This window comes from Prunus persica, chromosome G2 (genome assembly GCF_000346465.2).
Source record: "Prunus persica cultivar Lovell chromosome G2, Prunus_persica_NCBIv2, whole genome shotgun sequence".
In the NCBI taxonomy this organism is placed as follows: domain Eukaryota; kingdom Viridiplantae; phylum Streptophyta; class Magnoliopsida; order Rosales; family Rosaceae; genus Prunus; species Prunus persica.
The window spans coordinates 2,836,798-2,845,768 of record NC_034010.1 but is presented as its reverse complement, the minus strand read 5'-3'; positions in this window follow the sequence as shown (position 1 = coordinate 2,845,768).

Here is an 8,971-nt window from a genome sequence, read left to right as displayed (position 1 = left end):
GAGGTTGACTAGCTTGCTCTTTTCCTTTATTGGGTCATCTTGCCGGCCATTGCTTTTCCTATAAGAATTCTCTAGTAAGAAAATCAGGAACATAATTCTCACTGCCTCTCAAATATTCAATATTAAAATCAAATATATTTAAAATAGCTTGCCATTGTGCAAAAATCTATTTTGATGCAATGTTTTGAACATTTTTTTTCTTTCTAAAACATGTTTTGCACTCTTGCAATCAACTCTGACTAAATTTTTGATTTAATAAATTATCTTGGAATTTTGTAATACATAATACTATAGATAATATTTCTTTTTTAATAGTACTATAATTACGTTGTGACTGTGTCCAGATTCCAAAATGAAATCGAACGATTTGCTCTGTTTCACTTGGATTGACTCTTTGTTTAAGAATACCTCCATAACCTATTTCGGAGGCATTAGTTTCAACTATTTTGAAAGAATTAACTGTAGAGATGCCAAGACAGGGAAGTGTTTTGACATGGATTTTGATTTGTTTGACTATATCTGTATGAATGGATGACCAAGGAGGAGGATTACTCTGAAGTCGATCAAATAAGGGCTTACATTGTTTTCACAGATTTTGTTAGAAATCAGAAACATAATTAAGAGATCCTAAAAATCTTTGGAGTTGACTCTTATCAAGAATTTGGTCTGAAAATTTATCAGCAAATTGGATGACTCGATCAATTGGACTGATTTGTGACTGACAAATATTAAAACCAAGAAATCGGATATTGGTTTGGAATAACGTAATCTTTTTGGCTGCGACAACTAAACCATTTTGTTTGACTATCTGAAGGAACTTTTGCAAATGCTTCCAGTGTTGTTCTATTGACTGAGAAAAAAATAAGAACATCATCAATATAAACTATGGAGAAATGACTGAAAGGATTAAATATCTCATTCATTATATTCTGAAATTCACTAGGCGCATTCTTAAGATCGAAGGGCATTACTAGGGGTGGGCACGGTTCGGTTTGGACCGATTTTTGCCTCAAATTAGAACCGATCCGGTACTATTTATTCGGTTTGGTTTGGTTTGGTTTTAATAACAAAATTTCAAAAATTGTTCGGTTTGGTTTGAACCGGTTTCAATCTGGTTTGGTTTTGAACCGGATTATAAAAATTATTTTTTAAAATTATTTTTTAATACAATTCTCAACTGAAATATTATTTTTTTATTTAAAAATTAACAAATTATTCAATTTCATATAAAAAATAAATATTAAAGTGAGAAAAGAGAGATATTTTGACATTGAACTTGGATAAGTATTAGGTTTTTTTTAGTGGAAATAAAAATATAGCATTAAATATAAAAATATATTGAAATTATATATTTTTTTAGTTTCACCGGTTCGGTTCGGCCCGGTTCGGTTTTTGAAGACATGGAACCGGATTCGGAACCGGTCCAAACCGGTCCGATTCGGTTTTTGACCGCTTTTTGACTTTTTGGTCAACTCGGTTTTTTCCGGTTTGGTTCTGTGTGGTTCGGCTCGGATTTCCTGTTCGCCGGTTTGAGTGCCCACCCCTAGGCATTACATTCCACTCATAGTGACCGAATGGGGTTACAAAGGCGGTTTTATACGTATCTGACTCTTGGATTTGAATTTGCCGAAAACCACTTTTCATATCGAATTTTGAGAAGATGACTGCTTTATCTAACCTGTTTATTAAATAGGAATTGGATATCTAATCCATTCTAAGACTGTATTAAGAGGCTTATAATTGATGACAAATCTCGGGGCTCCTCTTTCTAATTCTGCGTTTTTCTGAATATAGAAAGCAGGACAAGACCAAGGTGAATTACTCTTACGAATTATTCCCTTGTGAAGTAACTCGGTTATTTCTTGTTTGCAGAATTCCATAATTTCTTGACTCATTTGAATTAGTCTGGCTTTAGTGGGGATATTTCTTTCACTGTAAAGACTCATCATTAAGTTGATGCTCAATTCTTTTGAATTTGACTTCTTCCTTAAGGAAATCTAACTGTTTATTTTTATTCTGAATTACTTGGATTGTTTTTGTTATTTCATTTTTCTGTAAAGCTTTCAAATTGTGTAACTCAAGTTTAGTTAAGAATTCGAATTTGACTCCATCGTATTCTCCCTGGAAAGGGTATAATAGGGCTATGAAGGATAACTTGATCTGTAATATTTTTTACTGAGACAAATGAGGTTTTAAAACAAATCTTATTTTGACAGATATGGGTTTTTGGTATTTCATAGTTTAACTGGAGTGATTTTCCTGAGGCAGTGCTTAAAGATTCTTTTGATATTTTGTAATATTTAGTTGGAATTAATCCTTCTTGGATACAATTAAGGTCGGCTCCTGAATCAAAAAGGGCGACTGTGTTTAACTCAAATTTTTTTACAACTTTGGAATACCATTTTCTAAAATTTACTTGTTTTATTAAGTTAATAACCTGATCATTATTAGAGGGTTCACAATCTGAATTGGCTGGGCTTTCTGGTTGACTCTTAGACTCAGAGGTTTCTTTTTCCATCAAATTAATCAAATCTTGTTTAATTTCAAAATTCTCGGCTTGTAATTTGTGACTTATTTGTCTTAACTCTACTATTTCTTTTTTGACTAATTTTACTTCCATTTGTAAATCTTGTAAGGTGACCTCTTTTTATTTTTTATTAGATTTTTCTAAAGTAGTGTTTGAACTTATCTTCTGGGGAATATGCTGACTCGTTTCTTCCTGACTAATGACTTTTCTTAATTTCTTTTAATAACTCTTCTTGTTCTTCTTGTTTTGTAAGGACACTAATGGACTTGGTTAGGACATTACAGCAATTGTCTTTGCAACCAAATTGGATTTGTGGAGAACTTGACTGGTAATATGAAGAATTGTAATTTACTGAGCTTGAGCTTACTACGGTGATATTGGTTTCACTAGACTCAGAATTTGTTAACTCTAAAATTTTAATCAATTTGTCTTTTTCTTCATCTGTGATTTTCAATTGCTTTATCGTGTCTTTTGCTTTACACTCATTAGCATAGTGACCATTCTTTTGACATTTCTAGCATTTAACTTTTCTTATGTCGGTACTTTTCTTAAAGTTGCTTTTCTTATCTTTTCTGCGATCTTTTGACCAATTTTTACGCGGGTTAAATTTCTTTTTACTGTAAAATTCATTATTATCATTATTATGTATGAAGGACTATCTTCTTCGTGAATAATGATAACGTTTACTAGTTTGTTGGTCATGATAACTAGACTTGGCTTTTCTGGATGGGGGAATGGGTGCTAAACTGTATTGTTCATAGAAATCTCTTAATTCATATTTGGCTGAGTTTCTTTCTGATTGAATTTGTCTACCAATTTTCATATCGACACACATTTTCATTCCGACTTGATTAATTGTAATATTTCCGTAAGTTAAATTATCGAAATCTATGACCTTGATCATTACTAAGGACTGTTCTTATTTTATGAGCAAATAAATTGGGGAGATCATTAATGAATTTTTCTTTCCAAAAGGGTTGATTACTATCATCTCTAAGCATAACTCTGAAAATAAAAACATCTTTATACCAATGAAAATCTGATAATTTGGGGCATCTGAGATTACTAAGTTGATCATGAATTCTGGTTGTCGTGTTACTGGGTGTTCCTATGAAATGTTCAATTATTGTATATAATAAAGTGTTGACTCCGTCTTCTATACCTCTTCCTAATTGTTCATAAAAAATAGGGAGACCTTCATTAAGTTTGACTGCATGAATAATTTTTCGTTTTGACTCTTCAGTTAAATGTTTATCCCACCAAGAACGTAAGGTTCCGGTGAATCCTGTTTCTAATAAGGACACAATTTCTGACTGTCTAAAACTATGATTAGTTATGTAACTATTGGCAACTATGGACATATGAGTTAGTTTATCAGTGGAGACTGAGAATTGACTTTGGGCATTTCTTTCCTCAAACTGGATATCTGGAGGAGTTAGTTTGGGATACCAATTTTTAGTTAAACTTGTAGGATTGGCTTTGTTTCTTAATCTTTTAAGTTTCAAATCATTATCTATTTCTAAATTTTTAAAAGCATTTTCAATTTCTGATATGTTACTAGATTTTGTTTCCATACTGGCAATAGACTCATTATCAGAAGAATTGACTAAAATAGATGACTCAAGAACTTTGATACCGGAGGACTCGATTTTCTCTTTTATTGGTGTGAGTTGCTCAAGAATTTCTTCTTTTATTGGTCTTGGCATCCCTGCAGTTAATTCCTTTAAAATTGTTGAAACTGATGCTTCTGAAATTGGTTATGGAGGTATCCTTAAACAAAGAATCAATCCGAGTCAGTCTGAGCAAATCGTTCAATTCCATTCTGAAAGATTTTATTGATCACTCAGACTATACAATAGTTCATCATGGTAGTAGTCCTGAGAGAACTTAGATGCTTATTCCACCGAGAACGTAAGGTTCCGGTGAATCCTGTTTCTAATAAGGGCACAATTTTACACTGTCTAAAACTGTGATTAGTGATGTAACTATTGACAACCATGGACATGTGTTGTAATATGTTTAAAATTTCTTGTTCTGACAGGCCATCGATATTCCATTCATATAACTTATCAGAGGAGACTGAAAATTGACTTTGTGAATTTCTTTCCTCCAATTGGATGTTTGGAGGAGTGGGTCTAGGATACCAATTTTTGGTTAAACTAGTAGGGCTGACTCTGTTTGTTATTCTTTTAAGCTTGAGATCATTATTAATTTCTAAATTTTTAAAAGCATTTTCAATTTTTGATATATTATTGGTTTCTGTATCCATACTAGCAACAAACTCAGAATAAGAGGTATTGACTAAAGCAGAGGATCCTAAGACTTTAAGACCAGACGTTTCAATTTTTTCTTTATCTTTCTTCGTGGTTAATTCTTCTAACATTTTCTCGATTTTCTGCATTGTTGGTTTTGTCTTATAGGTTGGGCCTGACTCTAGGTCTTGGAATTTGACTAAAGGTTTCTCTTTTTGTGACTTAAGGATATTTCTAAAGGAGCTATTTTGTCAATTTTGTTTCTATTTTATCTAACTGTTTTCCTATGACTATTAGACTCTGGTTAGTGTAATTATTTTGCTCAACAATTTTTTTATTATTGTGATCTGGGATTTTGAATGGATTGGCTACTACTTTAGACTTTTTATGATTAATAATTATGGTCTCTATAGGAGGATGACTAGCTAAGACTTCAGTATTATCTTCTTTTTCCTATTTTTCTTGGGTTAAAGTTTTTAACTCTTTGGGTAGATAGCGGCTTTCCATATAATCAAGGTAGAAAATTTCTAACTTAGCGGTGCGCATGTAATCTTTCCATTCATTAAAGATTCGTTGTCTTTGTTCCTTACTATAAGCTGCATGGTAACTATCTCTTCTAGATTGGTTCTCCGGGGCATGTAAATGGCTATCTAACTGTCTCCAATTGATCTTAAATTTTTTATTAAGGGTTTGCGATTGATTATCAATGTGAAATCCTGCTTTGAAATCAGTTTGTGTGGGTGACTCTAGAGATTCGGACTTTGTTTCTTCTTTAACTGGTTTTTTACCATAACAAGGTTGGTTGACTTGGGAAGTTTTTCTTAAGGATTCTAATTTTAAATCAATTAAAGTTTTTTCTAACTCTAGGTCTCGTTTTAGAGTGGAGGAGGATGCAATGAAGGAATGTCTTGCAGGAGCATGTCTCTGGGATTGGCTAGGTGTGGGTAAATGGTGTAACTGAACTGAAGATTTCTGAGGTGGCTAACTTCCAAAGTTAATTTTAACTGTGCCATCTAAATATTGTTAAATATAATCTAAATTATTTAGACTATGTTGAATGGGAGCTGGTTGGTTCTCAGTGGTTATTGTCCAATCTAAAGGCAGGGTGACGTCTGACCATTTAATTGTGGAGGGAACTTTTATGTTGGCTTCAACTTTATTACTCTAGATTAACAAGGTCTGATCTTTTGGACTTTTATTAAGGGCTTGGAAATTCATTTTAGTTCCTGTGACTTTATAATAGATTCGATAGACTAGGGCTAAAGGCTGGGTACCTGGTAAGACTTTATACCCTGAAGTTTTAATATTTAAAGTTAAAGTTTTCAGGATATGGGGATCACTAAAACTTACTGTGAAATCTGGGTAACAATCAAAATGGATCGGACCATTAAACAAGTTTGACTCAATTATACCTAAAGTATTGTCTCTAAATTCGGTGAATCTGGCGTCGCGAAGACAGAGTAGAATAGAAGCATTTAATCCTAATCTGGTAAGTGGTTTGACTGCTACTTGGACTAAAACCAATATGAAGGAAATTGTTTCCATCATTTTTATGTTTCTTAATTGACTCAAGATTTAATAACTGGCATGTTTCATGTTCTTTACTTAAGGCATAAACTTGTTCGACTGTTTTCACATGGGTGATTGACTAGGAATTCTAGGAATATTCCAATCTTTACAATCTATTTTATTACTAGAATCATATTCTATTTGTTCTTCATTAACTATTTCTGGGAGTTTACTAATACTGGCTCTAAAGCTACTGGAGTTACAAGAGTTGGTTCTAAATAGGCAACTCATCTGGACAAAGCTACTGGGTTTTCTTACAAAGGGTAAGAAGAAGGCTAACTATCCTAGAATAGACTCAAAGGCCTCCTAAGGACCAAAGGGTTCTCTCTTTCTCCGCTCATGCTGCATCCGCTCAGGCCTCACCGTGGGACTTACTGTTTGGAGTCTAGGACTTATTGTTTGGACTGGGAGAGAAGACTCAGACAAAAGGAAGACTCTGAAAAAGTTAAAGAATAGAAAACAAACTTCAAACACAGAGAAGATGACCAGTGACTTTGGACGTAGAGAAGCAAATTTAGACTAACTCCTCAACACTGACGGCTCTGATACTAGAAGGGATCTAGAAGACGGTATAGAAGATGGAGTATATATATATATATATGAAACACCCATGTGATGTTTCTTTATTGACTCAACTTTCAAGTCAACCACCCATGTGAAAATAGTCGAACAAGTCTATGCCTTAAGTAAAGAACATGAAACATGCCAATTGTTAAATCTTGAGTCAATAAAGAAACATAAAAATGACGGAAACAATTTCCTTGACATTGGTCTAGTCCAAGTTGCAGTCAAACCTCTTACCAGATTAGGATTAAATGCTTCTATCTAACTCTGTTTAAGAGATGCCAGATTCACCTATTTTAGTGACAATACATTAGGAATAATTGAGTCCAGTTTGTTTAATGGTCCAATTCATTTTGATTGTTATCTAGATATAACAGTAAGTCTCAGTGATCCCCACATATTAAAAACTCTGACTTTAAATATTAAAACTTCCAGGTACAAAGCCTTACCAGGAACCCAGCCTCTTGCCTTAGTTGATAGAATCTACTATAAAGTCACAGGAACCAATATGAATTTCCATGCCCTTAATAAAAGTCCCAAAGATCAAACTTTGCTAATTCAAAGTAGTAAAGCAAATGCCAACATAAGAGTTCCCCACACAATTAAATGGTCAGAAGTCACCCTTCCTTTAGATTGGACGCTAACAACTGAGAATCAACCTGCTCCTATTCAACATAGTTTAAATAATTTAGATTATATCCAGCAATACTTAGATGGCATAGTCAAAATTAATTTTGAAAATCAACCTCCTCAAAAATCCCCAGTTCAGTTACATCAACTTCCTACACCTAGTAAATCCCAGAGACATGCCCCTACTAGGCATTCCTTTACAGCATCCTCTTCTACTCTAAAACGAGACCTAGAGCTAGAAAAAACCCTAATTGATCTAAAGTTAGAATCTCTAAGGAAAACTTCCCAAGTCAACCAACCTTGTTGTGGTAAACAACCAGTCAAAGAAGAAGAAAAATTAGGTTCCCAAAATTCTCCCACACAAACTGATTTCGAAGTCGGTTCTTTCAATATAGATAATCAATTACGAACCCTTAATAGAAAATTCAAAATCAATTGGAAAAATTTAGATAGTCATCTCCATGCCCCAGAAAATTTGGAAAGACGAAACAAGTATCATACAACGTACCCTAGTAAAGAACAGTGACTACAAATCTTTAATGAATGGAAAGATTATATGCGAGCCGCTAAGTCAGAAATTTTTTATCTTGATTTTATTGAAAGTCGCTACATGTCCAAAGATTTGAAAACCCTAACACAAGAAAAATGGGAAAAAGAAGATAATACTGAAGTCTTAGCTTGTCACCCCCTGTAGAAACAATAATTATTAATCACAAAAAGCCCAAAATAGCAGCCAGTCCCCCGACCAAAATGATAGAAAATTAATTGAGCAAAATAAATATACAAACCAGAGTTTAATAGTCATTGAAAAACAATTAGATAAGATTGAAAGATTTTATGGATCACTCAAACTATACAAGAGTTCATCAGGGTAGTAGTCCTGAGAGAACTTTGAAACTGAGAAAAGTAAAATTTACTTCTGATTACAAATGAGGTCGAAGCCTCCTTAAAAAAACTAAGGCTACCAGACTGTTGGTAGCATTGGATGCTTGGAATCACGATATATATATATATAGAGGATTTTGAGTATCTTCATTTATTCATTAATTTCATTCATGCATAAGCTCTACCTGTTTTATTATCTGAGTCTTTATACTTATCTATGCTTAAGCCGTAAGTGTTGAAGAGTCAGTCTAAGTCTGCAATTCATCCAACCCAAGTGGCTAGTTTAAGATTTTTGAGTTGAAGTCTTCAGTTTCTTTTTCTATTAATTCATTGTTTTTCAGGTTTCCTGTCCTTTTCACTTTGGTCCAAACAGTAAGTCCTAGAGTCCAAACGATATGTCCTAGGTAGAGGCACGAGCGGTTGCAGCCTGAGCGGAGAGAGAGAGAGAGAGAATCACTAGGTTCCCTGTTACGTTGTGAGTTAGTATTAGAAGTTTCTGTTTATCTTCCTTCTTTAGAAGTCTGAACTCAGTACCTTGAGTAAA